General features: G+C 42.2%; 1 long non-coding RNA gene across 1 annotated transcript; it reads right to left on the bottom strand.

Annotated features, from left to right (window-relative positions):
- Positions 1-1,893: 1,893 nt before the first annotated feature.
- On the bottom strand, positions 1,894-25,648 carry LOC123478031 (uncharacterized). The gene is made up of 4 exons (XR_006653130.2): positions 25,308-25,648; positions 15,733-15,811; positions 4,277-4,527; positions 1,894-1,961 (listed from the first exon to the last, which is right to left on the bottom strand). It is a non-coding gene; the product is annotated as an uncharacterized lncRNA (long non-coding RNA).
- Positions 25,649-25,972: the final 324 nt, after the last annotated feature.

Raw genomic sequence — 25,972 nt, 5'->3', positions numbered from 1 at the left:
CGGGATTTTATGTATGAAAGGAACTGTGGCTGGCCTGAGTGGGTCACAATCTCAGCAGATGGGTGAAGGAGCCAGCAGCAGCCCAGCACTTGGGTTCTGAACCTAGGTTCTTCCTGCGGCCTGGCAACTATTAAAGAAGCCTAAAGTCTCTGCCTGTGTTCTTTCCTTTCAATTCTCTTTGTAAAGTCTTGGTTCATGAAAAGAACCCTCAAAAAAAGAGTTAAAACATCTCCAAATACAGTACATACTGTGCTCCAAAAATATCAAATTTATACTTTCTAAACAATAAGATCAGAAATATATCCCCACGTAGGTTTAATACTTTGTGTTATCTGGTAAATTGTGTCCTCCAAAAATTTATAGGTTCAAGCCCTAACACCCAGGACCCCGGAATGCAACCAGACTTGGGGAGAGGGTCTTTAAAGACATAATTAAATGAAATGCAGTCACAGGTGGGCCCTAATCCAGTACAGCTGGTGGACTTAACAAAGAGAAAATTAGGACAAATATCGAAAGAGACAAATGACATAAAACCACAGAGAGAAGATGGCCGTGTTCAAGCCAAAGAGGGAGGCCCGGGTCGGAGCCTTCCTTCACAGCCCTGAGAAAGACCCCATCCTGCACACATCTTGATGGTGGACTGGACCCTTCAAAACTGTGAGAAAACACATTTTTGTTGTGGAAGCCACCTAGTTTGTGGTACCTAGTTCTGGCAGACCTAGAAAGGGACATAGCGAGCGCGTACATCTGGAACCGCAGTGGATGGAAACACAAGTTACTTTCTATGGGTCAGGTAACAAAAACACATCGTGTTATTGCCTGTCGCATATACTCGGGAAACGTTCTGTTCACATTCCAAGGCAAGTGAGCCACAATTTTGAGCTTTTTCTCCGTTTTTTTTTTCTTTTAAAATTCTGCATTTCTAGAAGAGTACTGAATCTGATAAGCAAGTGTTTTGTGTTAACAGGAACAGAACTTTTCTTTGAGGCCGGCAAGTTAACTATCTATAGAGGCGGTTAACCATCTGCAGTCTGTGAGACCATTAGGGAGGCATCTGTCCTCCTTGGGCCTTAGTTTTGTTTTATCTACAAAAGGGAGGACTCAAGAGGGTGATCTCTGAGGCAATATGCTATGAGTCTAAGAGCACTAACCGGTGCAAAAAGTTCTAAAGCCAGCCCTGGCTCTGTCACCGCCTACCCATGTGATGGCAGGAGGTCCCTCGGCCTCTGAGGCTTATCTACTCCTTTATAAAATGTATGTGATATACTGGAATCACAACATGGCTATGAGGTCACGGTGATACGATGAAATAGGAAAATACCTGGCGCACTGAAGAGTCAACATGCATGTTAGTTTTATTTTCTAAAATGCTAGGCCTGCAAGCAGTTTGATTAGATCAGACAGCATCTCAAAGCATGATTTGAACTAACTTCTAAAGAGCAAGCAAGATTGCATGTATCTAGAAAAAACACTTCAGTCGTTGTGTGTTTTTATTTCTTACCAAGATATTTTAAAAGGCAAGAATGATGTCTTCTGGACATCACCATGATGTGCCAGAACATGATGTCAGTTAGTGTTGAAATCGGTCGTCATCTCCCCTAATAGCCCTCCTGCTGGCTGGGATGTCTCGGATATGTCAGAAGTGACTGTGCTTAATCCAACTTGCTAGTATTGACCATCTCCTGTTCTTGGCTAATAACAATCCACTCTCAAGAAAAAGTTTAAAATGATGTTTTCATCTATTATAATATACACCCAAAAATTGTCCCCAAATTTTAGGCTACTAGATATGAAGCCAGATGCCTTTAATTACAGATGAACCAGATTGAAGGTACCACAGATTCCCAATGAAATAAGATCCAAGTAGATTCATAATACTCACAGCTGAGCCTTCAGGAGAGTCTGGTAGAGTCTAAGGAGTGTGACTGCAGAAACCACAGTCATCCAGGACAGACTGCTCCCTGGAGAAAGACGGAGGTGGAGTTGAGTTATAAACTCAGAAAGAGTGAGAAGTTACTGAATAATCCATCAATCACTCAGCCAATACTTCCTGAGCATCCATTAGATGCCCACCACCATGCTCCTAAGAGGGTGGAAGTAAGTTACTTCTTGTCCCCCTGGTCAAATACTAGGAACACGTGCATGGCCTTGTGTGCAATCTGCTAGAAATAAAGGTGACTGTCACAGGAGTGCTTCCCTTCTGGAATGCACAGAGGGGACATACCAGTCATGTATTGCACACTGGAGGGTCAATAGCAGCATAGATGTTAAGCAACACTTATCAAGAGCAAAGGCAGCAACGGAAAACTCTTTCAGGAGCCCTGCTGAAGGCCCTTCAGGAGCTCGTAGCCAAAGCACAAGGCTAAAGCCGAGACCCTAATCCCCCAGCCCCAGTGAGATCCAGACCTGGGGATGGTGCCATTTTTCACCGGCAGCAAGGAGAGGGTTTGTAGAAGGTACAGAGTGCATTTACTTGGTTTCAGAGAAGCAGTGAGAGAAGAAAAATGAGACAGAGAAACAGAGTAAGAGAGTGGCAGACAAATTTGAGAGGTTGTAGAGGAAGCCTAAAAGAGTTTTTGCTAACTTGAACAATTATTTTAATTGTTTCTCTCCCATTGCCTGAGAATTAAAGGAGAGAGCCCATGATAGAAAAATAAGGCTTTTCCTTCTGTTAGGGGTTGGAGGGAGGAAGGTAGGAGACAGGGAGTGAGTTAGACAGCTATTATAATTTGCCAAGTGTAAGGTCCCCAAACAGTGCTGATGCTGTAAATGATGGGGTACCTCTGAGTGGGATCACGTGAGAAAAACCATTAAGCATGGAGCCTTCGAACAACGGCAGAGCCTCCCTTTGGAAGCCTAGACGACTGAGCCAATGACTATTAATTTACTCAACAAACACTTCTAAGCACCTTCACATATGTTCATTACATTAGCCTTGTTGATTTATAGATAGACACAATCCCTAAATTCAAAAAGCACACACCCTCCAGCCAGGCTATACCCATAGACACACAACTGCAATATAACACGGTGATTGCTGTAAAAAGTGGACCTGCCAGGGGTCAGACAGCCACAAAAATCTGCTGGACCCCCAGCCCGATTTGAAAGGCTCCACAAAGACAGAGCATGTGGACGGAGTCTTTGAAGAGGACAAAGTGCTGACTAAGCAAGTTGACTAATTGGAGGAGGAGACAGTGACTTGGCCAAAAGGAAGGAAGCAGGGCAGGACAAGCCACGTCCTGAAGACCACTTACTTATATGTCTGTGGAGCTCCTACCACACTTGGGAATATAAGATCGCATAACAGAGAAAGTCTCTGCTCTCATAAAGATTCCATTGTGGCCATGAACCAGGGGAAGTGCAGATGATAAACAAGTGGACAAATAAATGATCACGATGTTTTTAGAAACCAGCTTGTACAGCCTAATGTGATTGTTCTAGAAGACCTGTTTTATGTGGGGAGGGAACCAGGGAAAATGACCTTGGTCGTGCAAGTTGAACCCAAACATGAAGAAGAATTTGGCCATGTAAAGACAGGGCAGAGGTGGGGGAAGAATACTCCAGAAAAAGGGAGCAACAAAAGCAAATGCTTAGAGAACCAACCTGGAAGATTCAAGAAGGTCAAAGGCCCACGTGGCTGGAGTTTATGAATAGAGGGTGGCACAGAAGGAGAGATGATCAGAGAAACAGGAGTAGCCAGGTCACATAAGACCCACAAATGTTTGACATGCAGGGCAGAGAGTAGAGAAGCTGGAATGGCAGTCAGCAAGGACAATCACAGAAGGCCAACCAGGGCCCACTGTGGAATTAGGACTTTCACTCACTGCCTCAGTCCATTCGGGCAGCTACACCAAAGTACAATAGACTGGAGGGCTTATACACAACAGACTCCCCCCCCCCCCTCAGGAGGCTGTGAAGTCCAAGGTCAAGGCGTCAGCGGGGCCAGGGTTTGGCGAGGGCCCGTTCCTCACAGGTGGCAGTCTTCTCGCTGTAACTTCACGTGGTGGAAGGGGGCGCAACTGCTCTGGGCTCACTTTAATAAGAGAGCTCATCTCATTCATGAGGGCTTGCTCTCAGGACCTAATCACCTCCCCAAAGTCCCACTTCTTAATGCCACCACCTTGGGGGATGGGACTTCAACCTCTGAGTTTAACAGAGACGTAAACATTCAGTCCATTGCACTCACTGTGATTAGAAACTAGTGAAAAGGAACAAGATTGGGGGAAAGTTTTAATTTCAGTTGTGTTAACCAGTTGAGTAGACAAAGCACTCTTACCCGGACGCCATGCAGCCTCTCCACATCTCAACAGTGGACACGTCTGTGAGCGACGTGGACAGCAGATGAGCTTCGGAATAAAGTATCAATAAATTGTCTATGTGGGCCTGGAACTCAGGCCCCACGGTCATGCAGAGAGAGGCAAATTCACAAGCTGTTTTGTTTTTCCTCCCTTCACAAGCCCCTTGGACACAGAATGTCCTCTGTGAACCAGCCAGGAGAACGCAGTCCAGCTTTGCAGTGCGTGTAATCTGGAAAGCAAGGAAAGAAACATTTAAGCTGTTATTCAAACAAGTTTCATTCCAATTACTACTTTCCTCTCTGTCAAGATCAATTATTCTCACTTTTGACATGGCCGTGGCTCGCCGAGGTGATTGGGGGATCTGCCTCCGTATTTTTCTCCTGCTGTTTTCTTTTCTGGTTGCTTTTGGTTGTGGGTCGTTCTATAGCGTTGTTGATTTTCCCACTGCCGCCAGCGCCACAGAGTTGCTTTTACATGGCCATAAAATAAAATGAATGTACACAGGAAAGGGGGCCTTGCTCCAAGTCAAGTGCTGGACAGCTTAGCTTAATATGCACTCAGCTTCACAAGCAGAGACCTGTTTACTCTCATTGCTTAAAGACACAGTCCCCGTTTGCTTTGTGACATCCCCTCTGCCAACACTGGGTCCCAGCCAGACAAGGACTGACAGGCCAGGTCCTTTATGCCTTGTGACCCTAGGAGAAATGCTAGTCCCCAGACTCCGATAGGCTAATTGCGGAAGCACACTGAGTTAATGACACCACAGCTGGGAGCCTGTCAGCACCTCTGTGACGCTATCAGCTAGCTGGGGCCGTGGAGCCTTCACGACATAGGAGAGAAAAGAGAGATGTTAAGAATTTCCTACTCTGTGGCTGGTAGGTTGCATTTGATCAATGTTCATGCAGCCATGTTGGATCCTTTTTTTTGTCACCTTGAGTTGCCTTGTGTTATTCTTTGCCCTGTCTTCTGAAAGTCGGGCAGGAATTTCAAAATGATGGCCGGTGTGCATGCTTTTGGTGATTACATTTTTAAAAAATTTATTCAGCTGCAGTTTAAAAACATTTCTTAAATCACATATTCTTTCCCGTCTATACCCTGATGAGCACTAAGACATTTAATTTAAAACTGGGTGAGGGGGTCTCAGGAAAGATACAGGAAGAGCCGAAGTATGAGTTAAGGGTAGCCACACTTTGTTTTTGTACTACAGCCAAACTGAATTTATTTCTGTTCTCTTCGTATTTCCTGCTTTTTATCACATTCAGTCCCTTACTCACAGGGTTCTCACACAGTTTTCTAGCTGCTGTAACAAATTACCAGACTGAGAGGCTTAAATAAGAAACAGTTAGGTCTCCCAGTTCTGGAGGCTGGAAGTCCAAGATCAAGGTGCCAGTAGATAAGGTGTCTGAGGGGAGCCCACTTCCTGCTTTGCAGATGGCATTCTTCTCCTTGTACCTTCTCATGACAGACAGCAGAGAGCTCTGGTGTCTTCATCCCCCTATAAAGGCACGAATGCCACTTATGAGGACTCTACCTCATGACCTAATTACTTCCAAAAGGCCCCACCTCCAAATACCATACATTGGGAATTAGAGCTTCAACATACAAACTTAGGGGGGCATAAATATTCAAGTAATAGTATTCTGCTCCACCACCTCAAAATTTATGTCCTTTCCATATACAGAATACATTCATTTCACCTTAACAATCCCAGAAGTCTTAACTCATACTAGTATCAACTGTAAAGTTCAAGGTCTCATCTAAACTCTAAACATCTAAAACTGATATGGATGAGACTCCAGGCACTCTTCATCCTGAGGCAAGGTTCCTCTCTAGCTGTGAATCTGTGAGACCAAATAAGTTATGTGCTTCTGAAACGCAATGGCAGGACGGGCATGGGATAGGCATTCCTGTTCCAAAAGGGGGAAGCTGGAAGTAAAAGAGAGTGATGAGTCTCAAGCAAGTCCCAAACCTAGCAAAGCGAACTCCATGAAATCTTAAGGCTTGAGAATAATCCTCATTGGCTCAATGCTCTGTCTTCCAGACCCACTAGGGTGGAGATCCTGCCTTCACAACTCTGCCAGGTGAAGGTCCCACTTCACAGCCCCAGGTAGCCTTCTGACCTGTTGAAATCAAGGTGATGACTCTCCCTTTTGAAATTTTGAAGGCAACCCTGACAATTTCTGAATTGCCTTTGGGGTCATTCTTCCCTTGTCTTAAAGAATAGTGTAGGTCCATGGTTAAATATTTCTGTGGTGCTGTCCTGTGAAATCCAAGTGCAAGAGCCTTCCTCAATTCCATCCTGTCTCCATCCCCTTCAGCTGAAACTGGCAGTGGCCCTGCCAGGATGGCTGATTAGGTCCCCATCCCTCCATCTAGTACTAGGTTCACTTCTAGTACTTTTCTAGTTCACTCCACACTGGCAATAAAGCTTTTTATCAAATGATACGCCCATCATGTTCTTAGTGTTCTCTTCCAAATGTGCTTTCCCTCTCTCTCTCTCTCTCTCTCTTTTTTTTTTTTTTTTTTTTGTAATACAGACAGTTTGAGGATTTTCCAAGTTTTTGCATTCTGGTTCTTTTTTTGGTTAGCAGTTCCATCTTGAATTCGTGTCTCTCCTTCTGAATTTCACCACAGCAGTCAGGAGGAACCAAGCAATTAAATTCTAATTGTACCACTTTCAAGTTCTACCTTCCATAAAACACAAGAACATAAACACAATTCAGCCAAAACATTTGCCACTTTACAACAAAGATCACCTTTCTTCCCTTGCCCAGTAACATGGTCCTCATTTACATCTGAGACCTCATCAGAATGGCCATTTCCATCCACATTTCTACCAGCATTCTGTACATGAGAATTTATTATTCTTTGAAGAATATATAAGCAGAACACACACAAATGTCTTAGGAAGATAGAAGCTTTCTCTTTAGATAGTCCTTCTCTTGCCTTTCTGAGCTCTCCTCAGAACCACCTTTAAAATTTTCTTCATGAAATACTGACTTTTTCTAGGATGCACCTTAAAACTTTTCCAGCCTTTACCCATCAGTCAGTTCCAAAGCCTCTTCCACATTTTTAGTATTTGTTATAGCAACACCCCACTCTCCGTACCAATTATTGTCTAGTCTGTTCTAGTTGTTATAACAAATATAATGACTGATTGGCGCAAACAGCAAACATTCTTTTCTCACAGCTCTGGAGACTGGAAAGTCTGAGATCAGGGTGCCAGCAAGTTCAGTGTCTCATGAGAGCACCCTTCCTGGTTTATAGACATTCACCTTCTTTCTGAACTTGCCCACAGCAGAGAGAGACCATCTCTTCTGCGTCTCTTCCTATAAGGGCACCGATCCCATTCAGAAAGACTTCACCCTCATGATATAATTACCTACGAAAGGCCCTGCCTCCAAATACCATCATTGGGCATTAGAGCTTTAACATATGAATTTTTTTTGGGGGGGGGACATATTTATTCCATAGCAAAGAAATTAAAAGGATGTCCACAGGTTAGCTAAATTTTTTTGTTTTCAAAAGAAGTTTCTTCCTGTACACATGCACATACACATGTGTACATATATGTGCATGTGCAGACACACATACAGATACATATTTCCTCTCCTACATACTCATTTAGTTTTATTAAATGGCGTGGTTGATATCATGAGTTATGGGACCATGAGCAAACATGGGGATTTATAAAAAAATTGAGTATATAACATAAATGAACATCAAGCTTTTACTGTATCAAACAAGTTATTTTCTGAAACTCTTCACTTGCCTGATTTATTTGTACATCCATGAGTTGGCTGCATTTGAAACAACCTCCAGAAATAACATAATGTAGTTCAAGCTTAATATTTTAGAATTCTACTAAGAGAACACCTGAGACTCACAGTAACTCAAGGAAGCAAGAAATGGAGATCTTTTTTTTATGTTGTACTTTAAGAAATAAAGACACTTAACGTGATTCTCTCTTCTCTGGGTCTTTTGAGGCAGGGATGTTGGCTGTTTCATTCACTTCCCATCCCTCTATCTAGTACTTAGTGTACAATACCTGCTTAATAATTGCTTAATGCATGATTAAATTATCCTTCAACCAATTCATTGTGAAAGACACACCGTCCTTTGTTATCAGAGATGCTCCTGCATTTGGGGTCGTCAAGCTTACAGTCCTGTGCTCAGTGCACATAGAGACATACAGTAAGGGGTTTCTTTAGGGGTAAGCAAACACTGCGTGAATATCATTATTTAAAAATTTTAAATTTCATTGTAAATTGTCAAAATCATTATCATTAGAAAAACAAGGACTCTCTTTGCTGTTGTTAGATTTATCATATGGCTTTGAGTTTTTTGTAAGTTACATACGGAAGGAAGGAGATGGGACCCCATAATGTATTGGTGCTTGCAGCCCCGGAAGTTCTTATTCTGGCCTTCTCTCCATGACATTTTCTCATTAGTTCCTACTTTCTTTACCCTTCGAAATGGAGTGTTTGCTCTCTTTTTGCCATCAAAGCACCTGACCTAGACCTTGTGATGTCTAAGAGCAGTTTTCACAGTCCAGAAAACTCTGAGCAAGCATGACCATTAGCTCCCTCTGAGATACCCACTGAGAAACCCAGAAGCTGGAGATTGTCTGATCCCATGTAAGAAGCAGGTCTCCACCCCAGATGTGTTTATTTTTCCTTTAATCAATTAGTGAAGCAATGCAGATACACAGAAATGACGAAGGTCCTCTCCCAAAGCACCAGAAAAGTGAGTTTAGAGAAGTTGGGAGGATCCCCTGGTGAGTCCCTGCAAAGTCTGAGACAGTCCTGGGCTTTCTCAACTCTGAGCTCAATACTCAGCAGCTCACCACAAGGCCTTTCCAGTGAACTCTGTCTCATTGAAATTGGACATTACAGGAAAAGATAATAACCATTCTAACTGGCCTCTGTGGCCTGGGAAGGATGAATAAGGGTGTGAGCTGCTGTCTACCCATGTTGCACGGACAATGAGCCCTGCACTTGAAGATTTCAGAACAGATTCACAGAATCAAAGAGATAGAATGGAACAAACCATCTCTATGTTCCCTTTCACTGGTGGTTTCTATCCACTGGTGAATGAATGCTATAATGGGACCTTACTACTTTCTAAGGCTACCGCTTCACTTCTATAATAATTTTAATTGCTAGACATACCTTCTAAACTATAACCCAGAGTGAGCTCACATTATTCATTGGTTTGCCCTGTGGAGGCTGGATAGATGGGAATTAATCTGTAGTTGCCATAAGATCTGTTCAAATATTTGAAGACAGGAGTCCTACAGCCATAATTCATCTTCTCTCTGTGCCACCTAACTCCGCTCCTCACCCTGCTCCAGCCCAGTTTCCACCTCACTGAAACTGCTCCACGTAGCCACTGACAACCTTCCAGATCACAGAAACTGTGAACAGGTTTCCAATCTACACTCCTGAACTCCTCGGACGCATCTGCCAGGCGTAACTACTCCCTTTCGGGATATCTCTCTCGACACAAGTCTTTCCCCATTTTCCACCCACCGTGCTACGCATTATTAGTCACCCTCCTGCACTGTTCTTCCCTGCTCTAATCACCCAGTTAGTGCTGACATTCCTCTGGGTTCCAGCCTTGACCTTCTTTTCTTCTCACTTTATGAGCTGGCCCTCGGCGAGTGCATTCATGCCTCAACTTTCATCGAAACATGGATGATACCCAACTTTCATTTCCTGTTTGAGTATCCCAGGACCATAGCAAAGTCACAGAAAAAGAATACCCCAGTGTGATCTCAAACTCAATCACATGCAAGGCTGAAATAATTGCCTTCCTCACAAAACTGAACCTCTCCTCCCGCATCCCTCAACGTACTCAAACTCTCTGCCATCTCTCCTCAATGACACAGTGAAAAAGCCTAGAAATTATCCCCCCCCAGTCAAGTATCCAAGTTTTTCCAGCAAACAAAGAGGAAAAGAAAGCTTTTAAATCCAAGATTCCCAATTCCCAAACAAATGGTTATCTATTTATTTATGTATATTTCTTTTTTGTGTACTCAGGTAAATATATACAAAAAAACAACTTTTCAAGGACTCCCAGAGAACATTTACTAGCATGTATGGAGACTAATTTCAGTGATAGACACAATACACAGTTTCACTCCATTCCATTTTATTGTATTTATGTAAGTATAGAGCTTTGATACAGACTACAATGGGTCGTAAAGTCTATTTCTGCCGAGCAGAGGTGAGGCAACAAGGCAAAGTTCACAGCCGAGGCCAGGCACCGTTTGCCAACAGCGAGCTTAAACAAGGAGAACTCTGACACTGGCAATAAGGGGAAACCTTTCCATGAATCGCTGCTTTATTGAAACTGTGCCCAGCAGATGCAGTTTAAGTGGAAAGGGAATTTCTGCTGCCGTTTATAGGATTGCGGGGGTCAAATGTCAAGCAGGGCCTCCTTAAAGTGGACTGGAAGAGCTTGCCTCTTCGACGTCAGCCCGCATATTTTCACTTGTGACAAACATTTAGGAATTAAACCATTCTGCTCAGGAAGGCATGATGTCTTTTACAGCCTGCGAGCCCGACGGGCTGCCAGGGATGAGAGCCTCAGAGTTTCCACAGCGTTTCCAAATATTTGCAGAGAACCATTTCCTGCTGCAAGAATGACAAAAGTCTCACTTGGAGATGAAATATTTTAGTGCTGGTCAATTATTTCAGAAGAGCTGTACTTTGTTGAATTCCACAGTCAAATATGCTACAACAGCATTTTGGGCCTGGCAAGCTTGCCCAATCTAGGAAGTTCAAGATCAAGGTTGAATGCTTCACCCTGAGAGCTCGCGGCAAGGGTCGGACGGTACAGTGGCCTTGTTACAGAGGAGGCCATTTTCTGGGAGCAAGTGCTGGAAATTGGGCATGAAATCCTCTATTCAGGAGAATACAACCTGGTATTATCCTAAAGTGAGCATGATTAGGTGAACGCGTTCAGATAGAATAACATTTCCTCCCCCACTCAGCCTCTTAACCTTCAGCCGCCTCTCAAATGATTTCATTATTCAGATTTATAAAATTTAACGTATTTGCCTCCTCTTGCTGCCAAAAGTTTGCAAACCGTTGCTAGGCTCAGTGAGATATTCTGAGAATGAATCCTCCAGTGTCTCATTTATTACATGGAATATCAAATACATTCACTCCCCAGAAAGGTAATAGTAGCCACCACTGATTAAATGTCTTCCATGTGTCCCATTCAATATGACGCATTTTGCAGGCATTATCTCTTTTAATTTTCGTAAGAACTCTGTGAGGTAGGACTTATTTTAAATATTAGTCTACTCTGCTCTAGTCCAAAAAAATTCAAAACCTAGATGAAGATGTCGTTCAGTTTGTTCTCTGAATGAGTAACTTAAAACTCAGAGTAGCTACATCACTTTCTCACGGGCATACGACTGAAGAGCAGCAGACATGGGGATTTTGCTCCAATAGATCCAAATGCAAAGGCCATTCTGTTTCCATCCAGCCATCAAAAGGCAGAGTGCTCCTCAGCAAAGTTACGGGTCACCCGCAGTAGAACTGAGGGTGGTGGGGCAGAGCAAGAGACGCAGTGAAGCACCTGCCAGAGGGAAAATGCAGAACCAGCAGGGAGAAAATGCCGTGACTCCCAATGGGAATGCTATTGGCATTTCTGGATGGGATACTTTGTCATTGGGCAGGACTGTCCCCACCTTGCAGGATGTTGCTTAACACTGTCTGTGGACACTTAATGCCAGTAACATCCCCTGCGATTGATACAAAGTAAAATGCCCTATATATTTACAAATGTCCTGCAAGGGGGCGGCACCGCCCACAATTGAGGAAGAGTAAATACAATCCTAATAATTATAGATACCATTATTCTCATCTTACAGATAAGGAAACTCTAAGTTCAAGTTCATGCCTTTGGAATGAAATCTATCAGTGAATGATGCTAAATGTTATTCTCTTAATCCAATGATAACATTGTCCTAATCAGTTTGACATTTCTTTTCTTGCCAAGACCATAATCTCTCGCAGTCATTTCATAGATACGCATGTAGATCATTTGCTTCCTAGGACAGGACATGAATCTTGTACATTCTCCAGAGCACAGGTGGCAAATACAAGGCCCGAGGGCCAAATCTGGCCCTCCAGCTTGTTTTATCTGGCCCAGCAGCTTGTTTCTACCCAGCGGCAGTGCTGAGCTCTCACGTAACTGTCAAAGAGTAGTTACATTTATACAGTCCTAAAATTACATTTGGCCCTTTGAAGGCAACCATGAGGCTGATGTGGCCCTGGTGAAAATGAGTTTGACACCCCTGCTACAGAGCATCCTTCTCATGTTGGATACTCGAATAATCTGCCTAACTTGATTTTTTATTTAATTGATTAAAGATAAGATCCTAATAAAAACAAAACAATCTTTGGCCCATTTCTATTTGGGAGTCTGAACAGGAAAGGCTTTGTGAAATAGGTGATCTGGTAAGTATAAATTTTATATTCAATATTAATTTCTTATCAAGATTTAATTTAAGACAGAAAAGCGATTGACTGGAAGAGGCATTGTGATGGGGAACAAAGCAAAGTCTTTGACATTGGAAAGCCCTCAAAAAGTTATCACACCTAGCTCATGCTTAACTGGACCAAAGCGTTCAGGTTCTTCCCAAGGAGGAAAGTACCTTATGGTTTCTGCAGAGCCCTCGGGTTATACTGAGCAATTGCAGACATCTGCCTGCAACCAGCTTGGCCCCACCTTTACTCATTTTTTCCCTTGCACACAAGTGACAGAAAATGACCATGTCCCATCTCCAAAGCTTCCATCATAGCAATTCTGTTGAGCAGAGAAGAAAACATGAGCTCTCAGCGAATTTATCACAAAGACAATCAAAATGTAGATTTTGAAATATGAGCCAGATTTCATTAAGGCAAGGAGGAGAACGCTCACACCCTCTCTAGCACATTTGATGCAGACTACAAGCCACACTGCCTGTCATCCAACTCGAACTCAGTCCTTAATTATCATCCAGACTATAACTCCCAGACGTCTCTGCACATCCCTTCTCTGACGAAGTCCAACTACATTTTCTTCTCGACTGGCCGGCCTATATTCACCCCCCCCCAACACATGATTAGCCCTTCTCTGGTCCACTTTTGCCTAGAATGCAGCTTTTATGTATGGCAGCTTCCAGCGCTCCTGCGCCCTGACTTTCTGTTGGGTACCCCCATTGGGAGGGCCAAGCAGAAAAATCAGAGCATCAGTAGAGGGAGCGGTGGGAGCATTTATTCTTCCCTGCAGTGGCTCTACTCCTTCTGGACCACAGTTCCCACAGTTATTTCTTCTGTCATGGTCCGGCTTTCACTGGCCTCTTCAGTTCTGTTTCCTCCACTTGTTCCCTCAGACCTAGGGGTACTAATGACTGCCCACTAGTGCTAGTCTCTGGGTGCCTCAGCCTCCCTTGCTTGTTCCTTCAACCTCGTCTATACCTTAAACATGGTTCCCTTTCATTTAAATCTCCAAAGTTGAACCATCTGAGTGGAATTTGTTTTCCTATGAGGACTGTGACCAACATGTTCTCCCTCCATTGTTGTCTGTCATGCCTTGGCACTCCCCACCTGCAACCAAGACTATCCTCTGGATTCCCAGCATCTTCCCAGATGTTCACTCCATCACCTTGTCTAGAGACCTACTGCACTCTTTCCAAGTCCACTTTTTCTGTAGCCTTCTCAAGTGGAGGATCTCTTATCTCACACCTCATGCAGCTTAGGAGCAGGGCTGACAGTTATTACCACCTAACACACACACACACACACACCAGTGCAAAGGAACCCCTATAGTTTACAAGGCTCATAGCATCTTGTTTTATCTCCATCCTTACAAATTTGTTGCTGTCATCTATATACCTCCATGACATTTCTCATTTAATATTATGCTGCATAATTATACACACATATACATATATACATATTTTACATTGTGTATATATATATGACTATTTTTCTTTATTTTTATACTTTCAGTTCTGTATTTGAGAAACACTGGCTCTATAAAGTAGGTCTTTTCCATTCCATCATTCTATTCCATCATCATTCTATAAAACTTGAATATTCTGAAGGTGCATTTTTACTGGTCATCCCTTATCATTAGTTCATTTTTCAAGTCCCATGTCACTGAACATAAAAGACTGCTGTCTCTTAGTGGTTTATACTTAACTGCTCCATGCCTCAGTTTCCTCATCCAGAAAATGAGGAGCTGACACTGCATTCCTCGTGGGGGTTTTGTGAGGATAAAATCAGGTAATTTAAAGAAAGCACTTAGCAGTGTCTGGCATAAAGAAACAAGTAAAACATGGTGCTCTTCTTATATTATCAGTGTAAATCATGATAATCTCATACAAAATTGGCCTAGAGAAAGCATAGTGTGAGATTATCACGTGCAGCGTGGACCTGCAGAGTTCTTCCGAGAAGCCCCCATTGTAGGAGGAGAAACACCCCAGGTGGCCACGGAGTTGACACCCCACGTAAGCTACCCGGAAGGCTTTTGCTAGACTTTTTACTTCATAATCATGACCTTTGACAAAGAATGTCCAAAATGCAAGCGAAGACGCCAGAAGGAAATAGTTTTGTGGTCAGAATTGGAGTTTAAATAGAAATAAATTATATGCTATTAACAAGGTTCCATCTCTACCTCCAAGCTGGACATCGGTTTAGCCTCACTGGATCTTCATTTCCAAGTCTACATAACAGCTTAGAAGTCTGGGCTCTGCAATCAAACTGTCAGAGGCTGTCTCCTGGACCCACTGCCAAACGGCTGTACAACTTGACCCCGTAAACCCCCTAATCCTCAGTGTTTTATGTCAGGTGAGCATGGCAGCACACGCAGTGGTTGAGACGATTGCGCGAGGTATTCACGCAAGGCTTCTCCCAGAGGCAGACACATTCGAAGTGCTCGACAAGTATTTCGGCTGTCACTGTGATCCGTCTCCCGCACGACAACTCTTTGACACCTGGGGGCCGCTTCTCATTCGTCTTTACAAGTCTGGATCCCCAAACATCCAATGCATGGTGAATGCTCCATGGTAATTTGTTGACTTGCATTCTTGCTGATCACAGAGAACCCAATAAAGTCTTCAGTGTTCATGTGAAACTCAGAAAATCCTTTGGAGTTAATTGGTGTTGTGCTCTTGCTAAAACATGGCTTCCTCGGTAGCAAAAGGGGAAAAGTCCATATTTTCAAAGGGTTCATGGACTGCCAAGAACTGTTATAAAACAATATTTTGATGAGTTATACAGTAAATGAATCAGAAACATATGAGCTTAATTTCCCTGAAAATACATGCGGGTTTAAAAATGAAAGGAACGAACCTTGGCACACTTTGCTATGCCAAACCCCAAATGTTAGAAAAACATTTTAAGATGTTAGGATGCACAAATCCTAAATGTACCTCAATTTGATCATCCTTCAGTGGCCTGCTCCCAGTGTACCTGTTGAGTCTGGTCTGCCATAGTCATAATGAGGAAAACCTAAAAAAAGACAGAAAAGCACGTTGGCAGAGGTCAGGGAGCCAGGAGTTCCAAGTCCAGGCCTGGCTCTGCCACTGGTTAGCTGTGGGACTCTGTATCAATCACTTAGGCTTCCTGGACTTCAACTCAGGGAAACAGTCCATGACTGGAAGACCTCACCGGGTTGTCTGGAGCTGTTCGAACGGAAGTTCAGGAAACAGTGATAAGCCTACGATGACAAGGACCAGACCAAAAAGTGAGGGGAAAACCTCAGGGTGGGACAAGAGTCCGGATGAGCCCAGATGCACTGTCACAGTGAGGCAGGCAGGCATGTGACCAGCACAAGGCTGGCTGCAGAGAAATCCTTAGCAAGGCATCCACTGTGACTTACCTGAACTACCCTTGTCCATAGGTATCCTCAATTCTCTTGTACCCCTTGCCTCCACCACAGCTGCAGAGCAAAACCCCACCACACAGGGGGCTGGATACCTCAGATGGATGGCCTCCAACTTTAGCTAGACCCCCGGGGGGTGTTTCATTTCTTTTGTTTCCCTGTTCTTTTCCATTGTACTAACTCAGAACTCATCAATGACCTGAAATAATTCTACTGAAACCTCTTACTTGCAGCAAATTTGGGGCCAAAAGGCATTAATTAGCTAATCAATATGAATTTTTTTATCTGTGAGTTAAAGGTGCTTTATTCTGCTGGAGGGTTTATACAAGACAACTAAAAGCAGGGCTGTAAAATGTAAACGTTAAAGATGTATATCTTAGCCAATTGCACTACCATTGACATATACAGGGTGGAAAAGCCCAAGTGTTTTGATTTAAGCAACATTTCTGGAGATTTTGTCAAACTTTTCTTTCCAGAAAAAAAGTAATGCTTTCTTTTTTTTCTCTATATTTATTTTTGTCCATATCCACCTGTAGTAGTTAACTATTGTCATGCAACAAATTACCCCACAACTTAGTTTAAAAGGACATGTATAGTTTCAGCGGGCCAGGCACTCCTGAGTGTCTTCACTGGGTGGTGCTGGCACAGGACGAGTCACAATATAGCAGTCATGCTGTCAACTGGGACTGCAGTCAGGTGACGTCTGGGGTGGCAGGGTGGGGGTGGGTCAGGGGGAATCTACTTCCAAGTTCTCTCCCATAATCATTGGGACATCTCAGTTCTTTGTCAGGCCAGAGGCCTCTCCTTTTCATCCCATAGGCCTCTCCAGAGGTATCTTCAGTGTTCTCAGGAACTGACAGCTGGCTTTCTCCAAAATCAGTGATCACAGAAAGGGAGCACAGCTGGGAAAGGAGCCTTTTATAAAATAATCACTGAAGCGACACACCATCATTTCTTCACATGCTACTGGCCACCAGATCAACATTGATGTAATGGGGATGGAGCAACACTAGGGTGCAAGTATCAGGATGTGGGATTGCTGGGGCCGCCCCAAAGTGGCTCCCACACCACCTGCACTCTCATCCAAGTGGGCACTGCAGCCACCCCTCTCACCTGAGATCTGGGCCTCATCACTTCCTGCCCCCTTCTCTCAGTCATCCCCCACCCTTGCCAAGTATTCTCCCCTCTCTGTGACTCTCCTGTCTCAGCCTTGGAGCATACCTGTACTGGACCAGCCACAGGACAATCCTGCGGGGTCTCAGGAAGTTACCACACCCAAGGCTCCCATTTTTTAAGAGAATAGGCTTACAAACTCACAAGTCTGAAGGCTTATGTCACTTGAAGAAAATAGTTGGGCCCCCATGTCTACAAGTGGTTGAAGCATGGACTTTAGTCAATGGTAATGTATCAATAGTGGCTCATTTATTTTAACAAATACATCACGTTAATGTCATATATTCATAGTAGGGAAAATGTGTCTATGGGAATGCTCTATTATCTTTGTAATATTTCTGTAAATATAAAACTGTGCAAACATTTTTTACAAGTTTCAGGGTGTTCACTCTCATTGTAATAAATGAATCATTTTTCAAATGCAAAATTTTCCAAATATTATGCTGGCAAATGTTTTTAAAAAGTAGAGAAATTCAGTGCTGATTAGAAAAATGGGTATTCACATTCTGAAAGGGTAAATTCAGACAGCTCTTCTAGAGAGCGGTTTGTATAATGTAGCAGTTAAAAGAAGAACTCTCTTTCACTCAGCAACCTCATTTCTAGGTTTTATTCCTATGATGCTTATCACATGAGTGAGAAAATGGACGAGAATGCTTCCTGCAGCTAAATACTTATCAATATGAGACTAGTTCAGTAAACGTAGCTACACCCATCCGTCTAACATTATGCAGCCATTTACTTATGCACCTGGAAACATGTTCCTACCAAAGTTTTTACTAAAAATTTGCAGTAGGCGGGGCTTGGTGGAGGGAAAAGAGGGGAAAGGGGGGACATTTGTAAAAGTGTCAACAATAATTTTTTTTTTAATTTGCAGGGTAAAGTAGTATTTGTGTAAAGTAGTATCCTTTCTGTACAAAAATAGATAGATGGATAGATAGACAGATGTTAAAAATATTAGAATTAGTAAATAATGTGGTATATATTATTATTGTCTTTATATTTTTCCCTTTTTAAAATTGATTTTTATGAAGTATTATAAAACTATTTTTTACAGATTAAAGGCACGTAATTGTTGTTCATTTATTTTTGATTTGGGGACTCTCAAGGAGTATCCTCTTGCTCCAAGTTTAGCGCCCAGGGAAAGAGGTGTCCGGCACCCAACCCCACTCTCTGAGTGTCCCCTTTGAATCTTAACCAGCTGGTGGGCAAACAAACATGCTTGCAACGTGAACAAAAGGAAACGGAGGTCTTAAGTGGTTAAACAACTTGACCAAGACCGTATTATTCCTGAGAAGCCTCATCAGGACCCTGATGCTCATCTGTTTTATGCCAATACCACCTTTACGACCACCCAACGTTGTTCCAGAAACAGGCAGAAATTGTTCAGATAGCGACTCGGCCACGTGCTAGCTGTGTGGATATTGAGCAACTTAAGTAATCTTCCAGCTATTTACGTTTAGCATCTGTGAAACAGGTAATTACACGCGGTTTGCAAAATCATGTGACATAAAGACAGTGCTGCCAGAGAGCATGGCCCAGAGTAGGTGTTCAGCAAACATTGCTCTGATAGACAGAGGAATGGCTGTAGGGACGATATATGCTGCTAAATAGTATGACGAACAGTTTTGTCAACAGATTAGTGAAGGGAGAGGGTCCCAGTTAGGAAACGCCCTTCCCAGGAATTTTTCTTCAAGAGATACAGGGCAGGACTGTGCACATTTCCCTCACTGCTACGTGGCTGCTTCCCAGTCAGTTTGATCGCTCCCCAAAATCTTCATTCCTTCTCAAATGTATATTGTTGACTATTTTTAGAGGGTTTTTTCCTTGGAAAAAAATAGCTTCCTCTACTTGCCAAAATAATTAATATAATACATGAGTCATTAAAACTAACTTTTAAAAATGGTATTAAAAATATTTCACTAATTTTATAACTGAAATATAATGCATTAACAGTAAGGAAGTGTTGGTATTAGGATTCTGTCAGTATAAGGTCTAGAAAAATATCTAAACCTAATCTGAAATATCTGAGAAATATCTTACAAATCTAGAAAGTTCTGAAAGCAAAACTACAGCCCAGACACTGATGCCTCTCATCAGCTGATTGAAATTGACACAAATTAAGAAAATACCTAAAATAAGAATTATTTTCTCACGTTTATGCCTGTTTCTGTTTATTACATGCATGGAGAATAATAGCATAAAGTCAATCTTCATGACTTTAAAAAAGCATGTGAAAATGTACTTTTTTATGCAACAACTGCCTCTGAAGATTTATTTCTTACAAATGAATAAATCCTTTTTCAAGAAGGAACACAAAGCTGAGATATGAGAAACTGAATTAAAATTCCTCAGCATTTAAACGTCCCTGTGTGCAAACTTTCCGCAGGCTGGATGGGGATGGGCTTGGGGCTCTGTGGTGGGAACCAGCGCTGGGGGTTTATCTGCAACAGTGATGGTTAAAATCCAGGACCTTTATGACCTGCTCAGTGGTAGGTTTACATTGAAGCTGTTATAAATTATTACAGAGGTGAAGCCAAGCCAAACAGTCCAACATAAATATATCTGCAGACACACTGGCTACTATATATTCTAAACACTGTCGGTAAATGAATAAACAGAGCTTTCTAAATCATTTAAGAAAAATATATTTATTCATAAAATCAATTTTTATTTTTTAGTTTGAGCCCCTCCATTAAACAAGACCTACTATACCTCACTTTCGGGACTCTGTAAATTTCCCAGACTCCCTTGCAGAGACGATGGCCGGAACGTCTTCCTTCTCTCAGTGACGTGGGAATGTTTTTCAGCTTGGATACTTGACCAACCTCTACCTGTTGAAATCGTTCCACTGCATGACACAAATTAAATATTCGAGCCCCCAAATTTCGACCGGCCAACTCTGCATCTGGGAAAGGGACAAAGAAGTGTAACAGTCTGATTTTCCTAGGGTTTGGGGGAAAGCAGCAAGCCCGCTGGCTTGCCCATGTGGGTGAATCACAGCCGACCAAAGTAGACCAAATTTTGTGGTCTGGTTTTATTTGCCTAGTCATATAACTCAGGGCTTTAAGTCTGCACATTGTTGACCAAAACATTAATTGTGGCAAAATAGTTTGTGTCTGTACTGAACGAGTAAAACCCGAGTAAGCCACATGGAGTGACCATGAATTAGTTAAACAAGGCGGGGAAGCTCCAAACCTCTGAAGGTGAAGTCATTGGGAGGGCTGGTGGGGGAGAGAGCGCTCCAGCAGAAAGGGGAGGGGAGCTGGGGGCTGCCTGTTAAAGCGGCAGGGATTGGAAGTCAAAACTGTTCTGGCTAATAGTTTTTTCTCTTTGTGCTCCCATATTCATCAATGTAATTGTCTTTCTTTGCCATCTGAATTTTCTTATCTGCTAAACAGAGCCAGCTGGTGATCGCTGGCAGCCCACCTTGGGTAAGAGTCATTTGCCTTCACTTTTCCCTTCGGTGAGAGGCAGTACCTATGAAAGTTTGATGTGATCAACAAATACTGGGCATGGGAGAAAACCAAAATCAAAAATGTAGAACTGGATGTCATGGGGTAGTTTCTAAGGAGAATATGAGCAGACACCTACTAAGACAAATGCATCTGAGTTCAGCATGAAAGTCTCGTGTAACCATGCAGGTTATTGTTACTATTTCTTTTCTTCTGTCTACTCTAAGCACGATTCAGGATGTCCACTCTCAAACAGAACATGCCCTGGTCCGTCCCAGTGACATATTATCCTGATAAACATCAGAACATCGATGTGCTAATTTAAGCTCCTATGAGCAAGAGAAGGTTTTGTCTTTTTTAAAACAGCCCCAGCACTCCAAAGGGTGACCTGTTTACCAGGGCCCTGGTGATCATAACATCTGATTGGACAGATTATGAAGAGCGCTTGATTGGTGGGAATAAACATGTAGACCTCGGAATGTAACCAGCCAGGAGAGATTGGGTTGTAGTTTCTGTTTTAGCAGAAAGTTTTTTTGAATTATAAGGGAGCCGCTTTTCCTGAATTTGAAATAGAAATGAATGTTTCTTTCACCTACGGCTGTTCGGAACAAGCCAGTTGTATTGTATTAGTTTCCTACAGCCACAGCAAAGTACCACAAACTGGGTGCCTGAAAACAACCAAATCCGTCCCACGACACTCTTCTAGCTTCGGGTGATGGTGAGAAATCCTTGGCCTTCCTTGGCTTGCAACTACAGCAATCCAACCCTGCCTCTGTGGTCCCATGGCCGCCCCTGCCCTGTGTGGCTCTGTCCCCCGCGTAGAAGGACAGCAGTCACATTAGATAAAGGTCTCACCCTCCTCCGGTGTGATCTCTTCTTAACTAACTACAGCCACAATGACCCAACTTTCAAATAAGGTTACATTCTGTGACACTGGGGATTAGGACTTCGATATATCTTCTGATATAATTTAATTACAGCACTAATTGATTCACACAACGTGTTTCTTCCAATCTGTAAAAATACTTGCGCCTTAAATGCTCCTACCCAGAGGTTCTCAAAGTGTGGTCCCAAGGTCTGCAAGGCCCTTTCAAGGGACTTATAAGGTAAAAGCTATTTCCATAAGAATATTGAGTTATTTGCCTCCTTTACTCTTATTTTTCCATGACTGTACAGTGGATTTTCCGGATTCTTTGTATGTGATGATGTCATCACTGATGGCTAACAGGATGTGTGTTTGTGTATTATCATGTTTTCTAGAATTTCCTAATGTTGTAGTTTTAGAGAGTAAATGTGTGCATTTTCAGAGATTAACTCAGGTCTTTTTTTTCTTAGTACTTCTATTGTGCTCTTATTAGCTTTCTTTGGATATACCTGCTATAACTTCCTCCATCTGTACAATACATTATTGTACAAATGTTATTTGTTTGAAATGCCAAAATTTTTCTTGTACCTACATAAAAACACAGCAAGAAATAAGTATAAACCAAGATGAAAAAGCCACTGAAGCATCCTGCATTAGCTAAGAAGGCCCCTCAAAAGCGAAGAGCGTGATGAAAACTGCAGAGCTGGTATTGCCGAATGCCTGCCGAATGCAAAGCCAGGGAAGGAAATTGCAGCTCGCACATTTGCCTGTGATGCAGCAACTTGTCAAATTGAAGGCGTAGTCGCGAATGTGAAGACTGAGTTAACATTTCAACTGCAGAGTTGAGCTTCAGCTATTTTTCGCCCATTTTACAATTTGCAGGGCATTTTTTTAAGTAGAGAAAAAAAGCTAGTCTTCCTTAAGAATGACGTTAATAAAGCACTGCAATTTCTTAATTGTATTTAATCTCAACTCTTCATTACAAGCCATGTTTTAATATGTTGTGTGGTTAAGTGGGAAATGTGCAAAAAACACACCTGCAAAGACGTGTGCAGGACGAAAACTTTGCAGCTGCTTGAACTGCAAGCTTGAACTAACTACTGGTGTTGTTTTTCTTTTTTTTTTTCATCATGAATACCACGTTTATTTGAGAGAATGGCTGACAAACTATGTTTATTCGAACGTGGTTATATGACGAACACTTTCTTAGAAGTGAATGAAGTGAGGCAATCTATCTAGTCAAGGAAGAAAAATGGCAGTGTCTGTTGCCAACGATAAAATCCCAGCTTAAAAGTGAAAATTAGATGTTTGAAGGCCTTGTAGCCTCCATCTTGCGATGCACAGATTCCCAATACTTAGATTTTGCTGGTGAGACTGGTGGTAATACGTTAAAAAATCCAAACCTTAAATTAATTTAGAATACCTAAATAATTTAATGACCTCATGTTTTTTTCAAACCATTACACAATGTTACAAAACCATACATGGGTAAAGGATGCATTCAAAGGTCAAGACAGACCAATGGATTTTGGTGTAACACAAAATAAAGTCTATTGCAACTGACCTTTTAGAAACTACCCCTTTACCAAAGAAAAGCATCCACAATTATTTGAATTGCTAATTACAATGCCCCTTTTTTAACTATATACCTGTAACCTGTATAAATTGATTTTCTACAAATATTTCAGCCAAAATAACTTATTGCAATGATCAAGTGCAGGAGAAAGTAGGAGAGGAGATGTTTTCTATTAAACCAAACATTAAAAATGTTTTCAGAAATGTAAAACAATGACACTCTTCTCACTAAATAGATTTTGTTTTCAAATATAGTGCTGTTTTCATAAAATTGTGTATGTTAGCATATTATAATTTATGATTTTAAATTAAACATTTAATTTTTTCAGTTTACATGTGCACATATATATAATATTAATACATAAATATAAATAAACCTAAATAAGTAACATCTCCTTGAGGTTCTCAATATTTTTAATACTAAAAGTGACCCTGAGCCCTGGCTGGTATGGCTCAGTGGATCGAGCACCAGCCTGGGAACTGAAAAGCCACCAGTTCAGTTCCTAGGCAGAGCACATGCCTGGGTTGGCAGCCAGGTCCCCAGTTGGGGGCAATGTGATATCACACATCAATGATTCTCTCCCTCTCTTTCCCCCTGCCTTTCCCTCTCTCTGAAAACAAATAAATAAAATCTTTAAAAAAAGAGAGAGAGATCTTGAGATCAAAAAGTTTGAGAACTCCTGATCTAAACAATCACAGATAATCTTTCTTTACATTATCCCTCGCTCTTGAAATCCAACTTGCTTTTATTCAGTTTCACATTGTTTTATTTCACAATCATAATTCGAAGCCTCTGCTAGTATAGTCCATCTGTGGGAGAATCACTCTCTCACTCCACAGAGGGCTGGGTTAGGAGGAAAGGGGAGGTGAGGAAAGAAAAGAGAAAGGAGAAGAGGAGAGAGGAGGGGAGAGGAGGAAGGGATAGGATTGTTCTCCCCTCCAAACTTCCCTATAATCCAGAAACTAAAGAGTTAATACCTTGGAGAGGCAAGGAGCTTTCAGGACCCAGAAGCAGCACTAAGGTAACATCTGTTCCCACCTACTGATGCTGTGTTCTACTTCCTGTGAAATATTTTTAATCATTCTGGCTCATAAGATTGCTAGAAGGACTAAGTAATACAATATGTAAGGGGCTAGCACAGTGCCTGGTACATAAGTATGTTCAGTGAGGGTTAGATATAACTATTATAATAATGACTTCCTCACCCTGCTCCTAACTATCACTGTATTCCTGGACCCAGCTTTTAAACAATGACTATATTCTGCCCTATCTTTTCACAAGAGGGTATCATCAGTCTTAAACTATGCTAGGAGGTCTGGAGACAATTCCAGAATATTCCAAAAAAAAAAGCCTGAACAAAGTGAGCAGAGTATGTGCATACCTTCTAAGCATTGGCTTTTGTTGGCCTTTGCCCATTGCAAAAGGAAAAGGCAAACTTGCAAAAACATCCTGGAGATACTTCTTGGTATTTGAGCTGAAGACAGAAAATATGAAAAGCCCTGTGTAAAGACCTGTCTCTGGTCAGAGACCTCTGGCCAGCAAAGCCTGACCCCAATACTCTTCATAAAGCAAACAAGCCTCAGAAAACCTGGCCACTTACTGCCAAAGTGACTCAAATTCCAACACTGGGAATTTGACTTTTTACTGATACAATTTCCTTCGTGAAGAGACGCTGGACACAGAGAATCTCCCAACTCGGGGGTTATGGATCCCCAATCCTCCCTGTTTTACTTAAGGTGTAGGTGTATTTACACAAAAGTTTGGGCAGCATTAAACCACAGCTAGTCAGAGAGGTCCTGGATGTTCAGGACTAACTCATCCTTCCCCACTTGAAAAGCATCTTTTGGCCCAAGAATTAGCCAACGGGGTTTCCGGTTCATTTGGAATCCAGGTCTCTAACACAACATGGCTCTTTGCTTTTTTTTTCACCCCCTACCTGTTCAACCAACAAGCAAGCTAAAACATTAAGTATTTTTCCACAGCTCTCCACAAATGCCAAATGCTGCTTCTGTGCACATATGAATGAGGCCTTAACAGTCTGCAAAATGTTCTCTTACCAGTTTCTTCATTTCATCTTCACAGGAGCCTTGAAAGGGAAGTAGATGGAGGTTCCAGGTATAAATAAAAACAACTTAATTTAGAATCAAAACAATGGAGCATAAAAGTTCAGCTGTGCTAGTAACTATCTGTGTGATCTTGTATCAGTCCGATTTATGTCAACTCTGAGACACAATATGTAAAATAATAGGGGCTCAGACAAGATAGAGATCCATTTATCTCTCATGTAACAGAATCCAGAAGTAAGTGGCCCGAGGAGGGTAAGGTGATACCTTATATTTTATTGCACCAACATCCTTAACACGTGGCTTTCGCTCATGCCTTAAGATGGTTGCTTGGAATTCATGCATGCTGTCCACAGTCCAGCCACCAGAAAAGAAGAGAGGATGAAGAAGAAAGGGAGGAGGGGTGCAAAACAGTTGTCCTCCATTGGTTGGAACTTGGTCATGTGACCACACCTAACTGCAAGGGAGGCTGGGAAATGTAGTCTTACTTCAGGCCAAGTTTTCAACTAAAAATCACAAATTACATTGATAAGAAATAATTTTTAAAATGGATTTTGAGGGACAACCAGCAGTCTCTGCTACAACCCTAAGCAAGTTACATGGATTCTCTGAGCCTGTTTCTTTATCTGAGAAATACATAAACCTTTGCTTTATAGGCT

The sequence above is a fragment of the Desmodus rotundus genome, chromosome 4, assembly GCF_022682495.2.
Source record: "Desmodus rotundus isolate HL8 chromosome 4, HLdesRot8A.1, whole genome shotgun sequence".
In the NCBI taxonomy this organism is placed as follows: Eukaryota; Metazoa; Chordata; class Mammalia; order Chiroptera; family Phyllostomidae; genus Desmodus; species Desmodus rotundus.
This window is presented reverse-complemented; position numbering and strand designations above follow the sequence as displayed.